This window comes from Pseudopodoces humilis, chromosome 21 (genome assembly GCF_049639895.1).
Source record: "Pseudopodoces humilis isolate 2021_Gansu_Grassland_sample_001 chromosome 21, ASM4963989v1, whole genome shotgun sequence".
Taxonomy (NCBI): Eukaryota; Metazoa; Chordata; class Aves; order Passeriformes; family Paridae; genus Pseudopodoces; species Pseudopodoces humilis.
The window spans coordinates 8,820,986-8,833,294 of NC_142220.1; positions in this window are offsets into that span (position 1 = coordinate 8,820,986).

Below are 12,309 nucleotides of genomic sequence, written 5' to 3' on the forward strand. Positions count from 1 at the left end.
ACCTGGCCAGCTAAGATCTTTTCCCTCTGGTTAAAAGATGCAGACTTCTATGATCTCCCCAGTTTTAGAGCTATTATATAGAGATGAAGCTGAGCTTATAGCATAACTTAGGTCTTTTATACAGATATTTTTTGCTCTCTCTCTCACCTTGTCCCTCCATAGTGTTCAGCTCCCACGGCATACCTCCTCACTTTGAATCCTCTGTTAGTAACAGCATCTTGATTTTTTACCTTAGGCAAGAATTATCCTACTTTGCTCCTACCTTAGTAAATCTGGCACTTTGTCTGCATTTTAGACCAGATGTGAAAAGTTTTGCTGGGCTATTAAAAAGAAAAAAGAAAACAACAAGACCCTTACCACCCTAATAGCTTTTTTGCAGGCCTAAAAAAAGATTTATAATCAAAACCCCTGACTAAATACTAACAAGGCCAATAACCTGCCCAAAGACTAGAATCTCTTTGAAAGGATGCAGGCCCCCATCCCTTCAGCCTGTATCTCCACCCTAAGAGGCTGCTGAGCCCCCTCCTCCAGGGGTCCCCTGATAGCCCTCTCCCAGTGGCTTTATCCCCTGCAGCTGTGTGCCTTCTCAGCTGCTTTCTTGCTAATGCCTATGTTAACCCTTTCTTTGCCTTAGGAGGCTTGCAAATTCCATCACAAATCCTTTAGTCCTTCCCCAGCCTGCACACATAAAATCCCTTTATGGATTTATGATTTTATGAATTTGCGAATTGCTGTTGAGTTTCCCTCCCATCCCATGCTCTGGTTTAGGTTATGGACATCTGATTTGTTCAGTGATGTTTTAGACCTTTGTTTATTCTCCTGGCTCTGCTCTGGATGCTCTCTGAGCACTTTGGATCTCTGCTGGAGAATAGGCCCCAGCACCAGTCCTGGTGCTCCTGCTGGGGCTGGACCAGAGCAGGATTACTTCCCATATCTTGCAAGCCATACTCCTGTTTGCACAGCTTAGTGCAGTGTTTGCCTTTTTCACAATGGTTTGACACTGTTAACTCCTAATCAGCTTGTGATCTATTATATCCCCTAGATCTTTTTCTGTATGAGGGAAACAGTATTTTAGCAGTTTTATTCCAGTCAGCCACATGAGAAGAAAATGACTGAAGTAGTGTGAGTGAGATTATCTGCTTTGCGCTTCAATACCAGGATTGTTTACTGGTTTCCAATTAGTTACATGTGTACACCCTGTTAAGGGAGTTGCACAAGGGCTGCTAATGCCTTCCTTTGGCCTTCAGAGCATTTATTACTAGCAGGGACTAGTACCTAATAGTTATTTGGGCCAATTTCCCTGTGTACTCAAGACTTCAAATGCTCAGCTGAAATTACCGGCCTAATTGCTCTTACAATTTAGACATATTGAGTTTGGGTAACCTCACTGAAAAATGCTGCTGCTCCTTAGAGAATAAGTGTTGTGTGGTACATTTATTTCTCTGAAACATTAGCTGTCCTTAGAAAGGATGTTGCTTGTTTTTTCTTTCTTCTTTTCAAATGAGTCAACCTGAAGAAGCCGGTGGTTGTTTTTATGAGGTGGCAAATACCACAAATATTCTGTTAGCTGGAGTACTGAACTTGGGTACCTTTGTGGGTGAACTAGAAAGATCCCATTCATTTCAGTACCAGTCCACACCTCCAAACATAAACCCTCCTTGACCACCAGTCATCCCAGCCCCTCAGACTGCTGGGCCACAGCAGTGTGATGTGCAGCTTCCCTGTTCTGCTCAAGCCATTCTCCTCGCTGCTCCAGCTCAGGCTTTATATTAACATGATTTTACCTTTATATTAATATAATTTTACCTTTATATTAATATGGTTTTGTGGCATTAAGCCTGCAGGAGATGAGGCAGTGACGAGTGAGAGGCACAGTACTTCCAAAGAACTGCAGCAGATTAGTACAGGTTTTTCTTTGCCAGGGGCTTTAATATTTGAGCAATATTATGCAAAGCTAGACTTTAATTTAGTAATCTTTTCCTAAAGGAATTATTCTAAATAATGCAGTATTTTTAAAATACAGTAAAAGAAACTAATTTTACTTTTTAGCTTATGAAGTCTCCTGGAGGATCCAGTGATAGGCACACAATTATGGTCTTACCACCTTAGTTAATAGAGTTTGGGTTGGCTATTAACAAACCAATCTGAAACTCAGTAAAGTAATAAAGCCATTTTCCATACATACCTAAAAAAAAGCTTTATAAGTAAGTTATTTGGAGGGAAAAGGTCTTATTTACAAAAGATAGCAAGATTCAGATAATGGAAAGAGATAAAGGGTAGCCTTGAATTCCCATTTTCCTGTGATAACCCTTGAGAATCAATGCTTCTACATGAAGAAGAGTAAACCTTTCGAGTGTTCAGTTTAGATCCTTTGTTTTTCAAAACCATGCCTCTGATCTTCTTGATGACCAAAGTCTTAAACACTTGTAAAATCAAGTTATTCTGAAGAGCTGAGGAAAGTAGATGGAATTGTATTATATTGAATTATATTTCCCAAAGATTCACTGGTAAGTTCATATTATCCACAGACAGAATTTTGTTGAACTTCAGTACCTTTGGGAGCTTAAACTTCTTTGTATATAAGTACAGGAAGCATCTGACATTTTAAGATGGGAAAGTGCTTAAAGAAATAAATCATATCCCTCCAAAGGAATGTATACATAACAGGAACTGGGATGTGTATAATATAAGAGATCCACAGACAATCTATTGGATGCACATCGTTATGTGACACACAGGAAGAGAAATGAGTCATATTTTGAATTATGAGTTAGCCAAAGGCATCTGAAGAAAAGATACAAGAATTGTATAGCTCTAGAGAATAGTAACATTTACTTAATATGTCTTCATTGAAAACAGAATTCGGTAGGTTCTTTAAATCTTTATACTGCCCCATAAAAGATATTTTATTACATCTTATTATATCTTTAATATCATCCTTAAAATGCTAACCTACTCTGACAAGTGGATCTTAAAGTACAGTTTATTGTAACTAATTCCATTTCAGTTTTGTTTAATTTTCAAGCCAAGACAGTTCTGCATTTCCTGTAAATGCCAGTTCATCACACTCACCCTGGGTTATGAAATTAAAAGTTTTCAGGTTCATGCATCTTCAGTAAAACAGATTTAACATTTTCATTAAAGCTAATAATAGTGCTGGTAATACAAAGAGCAGTAGAGAGAGCAGCTCACTCACAGCTGGCTGTGTGTTGTAAAAGAGTAGAAAAGTCAGAAAATTGACCAGATGTGATCAGAGCAGAGACAGGAAACTCTTCCCTTTCAGTGAAAAACTGCTACTCTATTTTTATATTCTTTCTTTGCTGAATGTAACTCTTCTCAAGGCCAGGAGAGCCTTTGGGCGGCCTGAGCAAGGTGGTGCTGACCTGAGGATGTGCAGCTCTCTGAGGACAGGAGCAAATGGGGTCTGTGATGGTTTGTTTTCATCTTATCCAGCAGTGCCCGCAGCTCTGGGGAGTGGGAAGGGCAGGGGCACAGCCCCAGTGTGGAATCATCATCTGTCACACGGGGACTCACGGTGGGGCTGTGCTGAGCCCAGCTGGGGAAGGGAGCAGGGGCAGTGACTCCAGCAGGCCCCTGGAGCTGCTCAGCTCTGCTCCTTCTCCCTGGCTTCAGGGGAACTTTGTGCAGCGTTAGGGACTGGTGGCAGTGGGAGAGAAAGTAAAGGACTTCAGCAAATCTGTCTGTACAATGATATTTTCAAAGGTCACAATAATTTTGTGTGAATAAACTGACAGTTGTGTCAAGTTTAGAGGTTTTTTTGGTGAGGTTATGACATCTGTGGCATTACAGATAGAATTTGGCTATCAAAACTGTTTTAGGAGCAGGTCTATGGAGACTATATTGCTGTGCCAGCAGGATATAAGAGATGACAGTAAATTATTTCATTGTGTACAGGCTCCCCAGTAATGTCATCCTGATGCCATTAGAGCCTGCAATAAACCACCGTGGACAAAAGACTCGGCATCTCCCTCCCTGTGACAAAAATCCTTACTCATCTACTTCTTATTCTTTCCACAATAAACCCAGATACTTAACTTCCATCTAAACTTTCCCTTCCCAAGTAAAGTTCTACTTTTATTTTTTTTTTACCACAAGAGAAAGAAATTTAATTTCACCAGCTGGGAAGTCAAGATCCTCATTTTGACTTCAAATGAAAACAACTAAAAATACCTTTTTGCTAACATTGCTGCTTGTGCTCTGCCCAGTGCTGTGCCTGTCAAGCCAGAGCTCGAGGATAGCCAAGTGTCCAGCTCCACTGAGAGCACTGGCCTAGAAGCAAACCCTGAAGGTATTTGAATCCTGGGATATCTCTATATGCAAATGGGAAGTTTCCTTTTGTTTTAAAACCTCCAACTGTAGAAAGTTGTGTTTGTCAGTGTTCTCATTCTTGGGTTCTCAGATTATTTATGCAGCTGACAGCCCATGTGAGCGTTGTGGTTATTATGCACGTAAACTTGAACTTTGACATTTCATCCTGTTGCAGAGCCTTGGTATGTGCATTCCTTTATATTCCCACCATCCCTGCAGTTGCTGTTCATTATTGTCAGTGCTTATTAGTTAGAAAAGTCCATTCCATTTTGTTTGGTCCAATTAATTGGTGGAGAGAGCAGCTCTTTGAGTGTCTCCACTAACTGTGTATCACCAGCTATCATCCACTGATTTATTAAATAAACCTGAGCTATGCTGCACTTTTTGAAGAAGGAATTTCTTGTTTCTCAGTTGACCAGCTTACAAAAACTCTTCAGACTTTTGAATATTTCACTCTTTTATGACAAAGAGGAAAAGAGACATTGTGTAGCAAGTTAGATGAGAGCTGTTGTAGTATTTACTTCCATAATTACTTTATATTCTTTTTCATGTGTTTAGGATAGTGTCTTCCTAAAAAAACAGGGAAGAAGAATACCAGGAGAGGAAACAGTCCTTGTGCTGCTTCAATATTGTGACCTGCAGCCTGTCTGAAAGCATAACAAAGCCTTGATTGTGCAAGTGCCCAGCTGATCCAACAAGCAATGAATGAGTGAGCAATGGTCAACAAGGAGGAGTGGATATCACAGAGGGCAATTCAAAAAGGTTGAAGTGCTGTGAAGTGAGAGAGGCATGAAATGAAACAGAACTAGAGATAGATAGATCATCAACCATCTGGGTTAGTGCTAATTTATTTTTTTTTTTAATATATATTTTTTTAATGTGGCTATAAATGGGAAAGAGCTATGTCATCCAGTATGGAAGAAAATAATCTCATTCTTTCAGTCTAAATGAATGAGAATTTAAAACCAGAATCTGATCTAAATATGAATAAGATATCCAGGAATCTGCTTGGCTCGCATGTCAGGTGGTGTGATACAAGTTGTGTCAGAGAAGTACAGACTGTCAGATTTTCATGTCCATTCGAGCATTTGAGTCCACATGAGGCCCAATCAGAGTTGTCAGCATGAGGGAGGATGAAAAAATCTGATTTGTTACAAGAGACCTCTTCCAGTTCTTCTTGGGAGCACAAGATTCAGCAGTAGGGAGGATTCCCTTTCCTTCAAAGTCTTCCACTGGTCATTTCACTCTTGAATGGTTTCAATTGGATTTTCAGTCAGAATTCCGCATGAGAAAGCAGAAGGTACATAGACAAATACATGACCAAGACAGCAGAATCCAGATTTGATACTGAGGTACTGCTTCAAGGACTTCTTTAAAAAGCATTTAAAAAAAAGGAATTTGGATGACCATGGCATGTTCTAAAAATATTAGAATCTATTCTGGCAAGATGGTGTTTCTGAGTAAAAGCACTTCCTGATTTGCTAGTCGTTACTGTTGGTTTTGTTAGATCATTTTAGATCTCATGGCTTGTCACTGTCCTTGGGACTTTTCAAATTAAGATTTTTTAGCCTCAACAAGACCTCTTACCACACCTTTAGGTTTTCATGTTTTGTTTTTGTCATTGATCTCACAACAATAAATTGGCAGGGTACCATGAATTTGTGTCAATGAATTTTCAGAGTTCCTCATCAACTAAATTCAGCATCATAATATAGACAAATAATTTTCAGAAGATCATGCAGGGAACTGAGAGAGGACTCTGACAGAGAACCAGCTTTCCTTTTCCTCAGTCCACTACTTAATCAGGAGAGCATTTCTGGTCAGATTTGTTGGCACCTTAATGAGAGTGTAATCTGACCTAATAAAGCCATGATAGTCAACACAAGCTTTGAACCAAAGAAAAAGGAAATAAATTAGAATCTCTTTCAGCAGAGTTTGCAAAATTAAGAGAGTCTCATTTGAGCTCTGGGTTTCTTTTGAGGAGTTTTCTTGCTTCTGGTGCTAAAAGAGAGGGGTGAAGCAGGGTCCTTTATCCCCTGCAGATACATCTGCCCTGCAAATACTGCCACAAAGCAGCACAAAGGACCCTGCTTTGTGGAGCAGCACAGATCTCATTTCATCATCAGATCCATTGTTTTTCCTTAAGCAAATATGTAATAATGTCAGAATTTATGGATTAGTTACACAATCCCTGATCTGCTTTAACCGGAGTTAGTGCTGTTCCTCTCTGAATGCTGCTGACAGGATCACTGTGCAGACAGACAGACAGACAGACAGGGTATCTACACAGAGCTCTTTGCCTTTTTTCTCTGTTAATGCTGCAATATTTGGTAAGACATCACTCATTTAGTGAGTGATTGAATTTAAGAAGGAATAAAAATATTTGTGCTTTTAATAACAACTGGAAAAACCTTGCTGCCCTTTTCCTACAAAAACTGTTATTGAATTTAGGGGTGAAATTTGGCTTGCAAAAACTACTCCATGGACCAAATCTGCCTCACGGGAGCTGGTCATCCCTGTCATCAGAAAAATCCCTGTCATCAGATGTGAGGTTGATCTGGTCTCTGAAATGACAGGCTGTTGAAAATTAAGTGTGAAATTTGAAAATTATTAAGTTGAATTATTTACCTTGTTACTTCATCATGTCTGCAAAAATATTCTCTCTCCTTCTGGTAACCTAGCAATGAATACACAGTGCACAATTATTTTTTCACAGTTTGTAGGAGAGTTGCATTAAAATGCATGTCAGTGTCTATTTCTTGATAGGCATGTAGCAAGCAACACTGCAAATGTTTGTTTATCCTGGCAGGGGCTGGATTTGTTTAGTGTAACTTGCACCAGTTTTGTCCAAATTCAGATGCAGAAAGGAAAACATATTCTTGTTTTCAGATCAGTGTTACAAATTTTCTTTTTAGCTTTGTTTTTATTAGGAGAAGTGACTGCTAATGGATTTGGACCTGTGTCCTCTGCTGTCACATTCTCCCTCCATGTACTGGAAATTGCTGAATACTTTTGAAGAACTGCTTGCACAGGCTGAGCCTACAGGTTGCAGAGTGGAGACAGGCTGAAGGAGCTGAAGAAAATGAAAAATTAAGCCAGCCAAGAGATACGCATCATGATTAATATCAGCTTCACCAGTGGCATAAATTATGGTTTCTAAAACAGGAAATTAATGTTCAGTAAGTGGTAGAAATAAACAACTGGTCCTCTTGAAGAGTCCTCAGACTAAATGCTGTTTTCTGAGTACTTCTTGGCAGACATTTTAAATACCTAGGTTATTGTGAAATGAAAAGAAAACACTAATTCTTGTGGATGAAATGCACAGGACTATCCCCAAAATAACAATATGCTGAGGCTCTTCAGATGTTTTTGGTTTTGACTTCAGCTCTATCCAGACTCAGGCATGCAAGCAGGAGTTACTGCCTGCACCCCAGAGGAGTCTCTGGGCTTTGCCATTAAATCCTCTGCCTGGGTCCCCAATCCTGAGACAGCCTTGCTGTGTGGGGTGGGAATGAGCTGTTTCTTAGCCATCTTTTGTTCTTTGTGTTACCTTTTTGATCCTCTCAATAGGCTGCTTGGGACCAGACATCATTCCCTTCATTGTTTTTGAGTTTGATGTGCAAAGAGTGAAATGCAAATTCCAGTCTGCACAGGCTGGGTTGCTTAACAGTTCAAGGTGTTGGGAGCTGGGCAATGGTGAGAGAAAAGCACCAAAACCATTGCTGCCATGATGCTGTGGCCCATGGTTTGATCCAAACCAAGCTGTGTGGTTTGGGAGAGTGCTCCTTAATATTGCAAAGCCGTGGGTATAGCACTATCACAAAGCGTAGGTTTAATCTTTACTCCACCTTAGACCTCTTGGCCAAAAATATGCCTTGTTCAGGCTCCTCAGTGGAGGTATTTTACCTGGCTGAGGTATTTAAATGAGGAGTAGTGTAGCCAGGAGTGGAGTCTTGCTCTGCAGCCAGCATGGAAAGCTGGGATGGACTGGGCTGGGCTGAGTTATCCCACCTTGCAGAGGGGCTTTGCCCTGGGGGACAGGGCAGGACAGCACACCTGACCTCCCTGCTCAAAGGCTGGTGTGAGTCCCGTGTCTTACCCTGCTTCATACCTGGGAGATCAAAATAAAGACCTTGAAGAGAAAGGGAAATGTATTATTATATTAAAAAAACAGAAGTTACACATTGGCCACCCTACTGATTTGCCTCAAACGTTGAAGTATTCTTGGGAGGTGAAGCTCCCTGCCTGCAGTGCTGTGCAGAGAGTGCTGATAGGTGTAACTCTAGGTACACCTACTGGTTTGGCCACACCACAAGTCTGGGCATCTCTGCCTTTTTTTTTTTTTTTTTAATAATTTATTTTGCTGTTGCATCTTATAAGTTTCCTGTTCAAATAATTTTTTTTTGCCATTCCCAAGGTTCTTCTGTTTATCTGACAACGAAGTACCTGACAATAATTAAGTAGGTATCTGACAATAAAGTACCTCAGTCTCTCTTTCGTGCCTTGTGGAAAAATCTATTGATTTGGGTGGGATCTGGTTGGGATCCCAATGCAAACATCCAGAGGCGGAAGCTGGATTGTGCATGCAGCAGGAGCTGCCAGTTCAGTGGGAGCTGTTTGTGTCAGAGCTGCCTGTGTGTGTCCAAGGCAGAGGGGCAGCTCTGCTCCCCACCCCCTCCTCCAACTCTTTAATGCTGCCTCACTCTTAAAAATCTTTAAATTAACACCGTTTCATCAGAAATACTGCTGTTCTGCAGCTGGATTTCAGACATGCCTTAGCACCAGCTTCTTTTAGGAAAGATTTACTTATTTTTCTTTAAATGTCCCTTGTTTTCGGTTGCATTCCAAAGGCCAAAACTTTTCCCTTCGAAACAAAACAAGGAAAATGAGATGTGAGTAGTGGTTTAGGCATAGTAGGAACTGTGCTCGGATATTAGTGCTAAAGAAGTATGCAGGAATGAGCAGGAGGGTGCAATTATGGATGAGTGTATTTCCTTTACTGATTTTAATTTCATGAGAGCAAGTGACACGGTCCCCCCTCACCACACACAAAGGTTTCCCACTGTCCATTCAGCTGCTGAACCTCTCCCTGTTTTGTTACTCTGCTCACTCCTGTCTGTCCACTGGATTTACCTTACAAATTCTATTTATTTCCTATTGCTCCTGTATTCATTGTCTATTGTCCTCTCTGTGGCTTGTTTGAATTCTTAGACCACTCTCTTTCCCTCCTGCTTTGCCATGCATGCTATTTAGCTATGGCTTTGCCTTTCCAGAAAATACCCTGCTTCTCCTCCTTCCCCCTCCTCCTTCAAAGTTTCAGATTTCCCTTGCTGGCAGGCAGCGAGGGGCTGCACACCAGGCACCAGCCCTTGGGTCTGCTCTGTAACCACAGGACCTGATTCCCCTCCTGCAAACTGAGTAGCGTGACAATAAATCAGCTGAGAGGGGTCTGCTTGGAAATTGCAAAACAGGGACACATAGTAAAACCAGCACATGGCTGGGCAGTGACCAGAGCAGCTCTCGAGGAGTTCCCAGTTCTCCCATGTAATATTCCCTTGGGGACAGCAAGGCTGAGTGAGACCTTTCAACAGATTAGCTCTGCCACACTGTTTAAAGCAGCTTTGAATGTTCAGCTGAGATGTGCTTAACCCCAAATCCAGCATCTGAAAGCGCCCTTCCTGTGCCTTCCGGCTGGGTCCCAACTTGGCAGGGGGGTTTGTCCCTAATAATGTAAACACAGCCATGCTTTGAAGAAAATTTGAATCCAGACCTGAGCTTGAGCCCATCTGTAATCACTACTTGATTTTGCTTTCCTCAAATCTGCACTTTTGAGTACTGAGGAAAATGAGTCATCTCTCCTTCAATAGGTTCTCCTCCTGCAGCCGCCTGCTCTTTAAAATCCTTAAAAGTCCTTTAAAATCACTGCTGTTTGTGCCTGGGTTGCTAGCCGTGACATGCAAATATTTAAAGTGAATTTAGAAGGAAGTATCTGAAGTGACTCTGTAGAGTCTCATCTTTTGATTTGCTACTTGAGGAAGGCAGTGGAGCTTTATTGGGGTTCAAGTGTTTGAGTGTAGGGAGCTGCTCCCAGAACCTGTATCTCCAGTCCTGCCACATTAGGTCAGAGTAGTTACTCAGTGGCTTCTCTTTTCAGAGAAGTGTGAAGCCTTTGCTGCAGAAGATTTATGTTTCCATTTGACATTATACAATATTTTCCTCCCAGGATTTCAGTGAAGTTCTGCTCTTTCTGAATTGTAAATGAAAAAAAAAAAAAAAAAAAAAAATTACTGTTCAGAATGTTCTCTCTTGAAAAGATGTTTGCTTTTCACAGCTCAAACAGAAAACAGCTCAGTGCATCCAAAAGCTGCCTCACCCTTTGAGCGTGTTCCCAGATCTCAGCCAAGAGCACTACTATGGAATAGCTGTGAGTAGCCGGAAGAGCATTGTAGGGATTGAGATGCAAATGAGCGAACCAAGCAGCCCCCTTCGCTGCAGAGGTTCCCTATCTCCTGCTGCCCCTCACTTTTGAACTGGGGGAGGTTTAACCTGGGCTTTGCTCCGCAGCCACGATCCTTGGCTCTGCAGCCACAGTCCTTGGCTCTGCAGCCACCAGCCCGGGCTTTGCTCACTTGTAAGGCTCAGCAGCTTGGGGAGGATGAAAATTGTGTCAGCATCAGGAAGGCGTGGAGGACAGGAGGGGCTTTCAAAGTCCCCATGTTGCCATTACTTTTCTGGGTCCCAAGAACTAAATGCCACCGCTTTTTCTCAGTTAAAAGGGGGGGAATAAAAGCCAGAGGTAGTAGGCACAGCAAAATAGCACACTCTGTTCCCTATCTTAAAAGTTCACAGTTTTCAGGCAGTTTCAAAAGTTTCAGAGTGTAATGTGAGCTGCCTGGGCACTTGTTTGTTTTATCAAAGGCAGAGAGTTCGAATATTGCAAAGGAAATCAGATACAGTAGGTTGGGGGGCATGCAGAGGGTTGCACATATAAACACTCTGAGGAATAAAGCAATACGGTGTTTTCTCTGTATGCTTTTCTTTCCAGTGTGAGGGAAGCAAGCAAAGCATTCTAACAAAACCTCCTTCTAAAGAAATAACCAAGGCACTGAGCTCTAAAGCGTGTATCATTGCACATGACTGGGAGAAAAAGACATTTTGTATTATTGCATGTTGTCATCACTTTGCTTAGTGTTGTCCCTCCGTGCTAATTACATGTTTACATGCATTGCATCATTGGGCAGAATTACTGTAATTATGTTAATACTTCATAATCAACAGAACACAGTACCTGTAATTTACCAAACAAAAAGGACATGAAAAGCTAAACCCACAAATGGAAAGGGATACGCTGCAAAGGATTTAATCCTCGGTGCAGCAGCAGGAAGCTTTCAGAGCTGGAATATCCTGCTTCAGCCATCGGATGCTGCCAGGGAGCACCAGGGCACTTTGCAAGGTGTTTTAACAGGTACTAATACACCAAACTGTGAACAGGGTGGAAATGTTTAATGCTCATTCATGAACTCTCACCTAGAAAAATCTGAACAGTGCCCTTAATAAAGCTGCATGGCAGACTCTTGAAAGAACAACAGGAGACTAAGAAACTCGCTGATCTGGAAATATTTTAACCCCTCTCCTATCTGTGGATGTACAATATCAATCTCAACCCCATTGTTGCTTCTTTGAAAAAAATTACGTGGCACCTGGCATATCAGAGGGCAGTCTGTGTACAACTGGATAATTTTCTTCCTACCTCCATCCGTGGTTTTTTCCCCATTTCTCTTGGCCCGGGTAGTTTGGGCTTTAGGCTGAAACACCCCCTGCCCTTCCCGCACGTCCTGGAAGGTTTCTAAGGGTCTCTGTCACTAAGGGTTAAGTATCTGAAGTCAACAGCAGAATAACCCGGGACATTAAACAACACAAGGAGTTATCCCTAGTGGTCATTAAGTGGTGAAGAGTAATACAAATAATATCAAGTCCCAA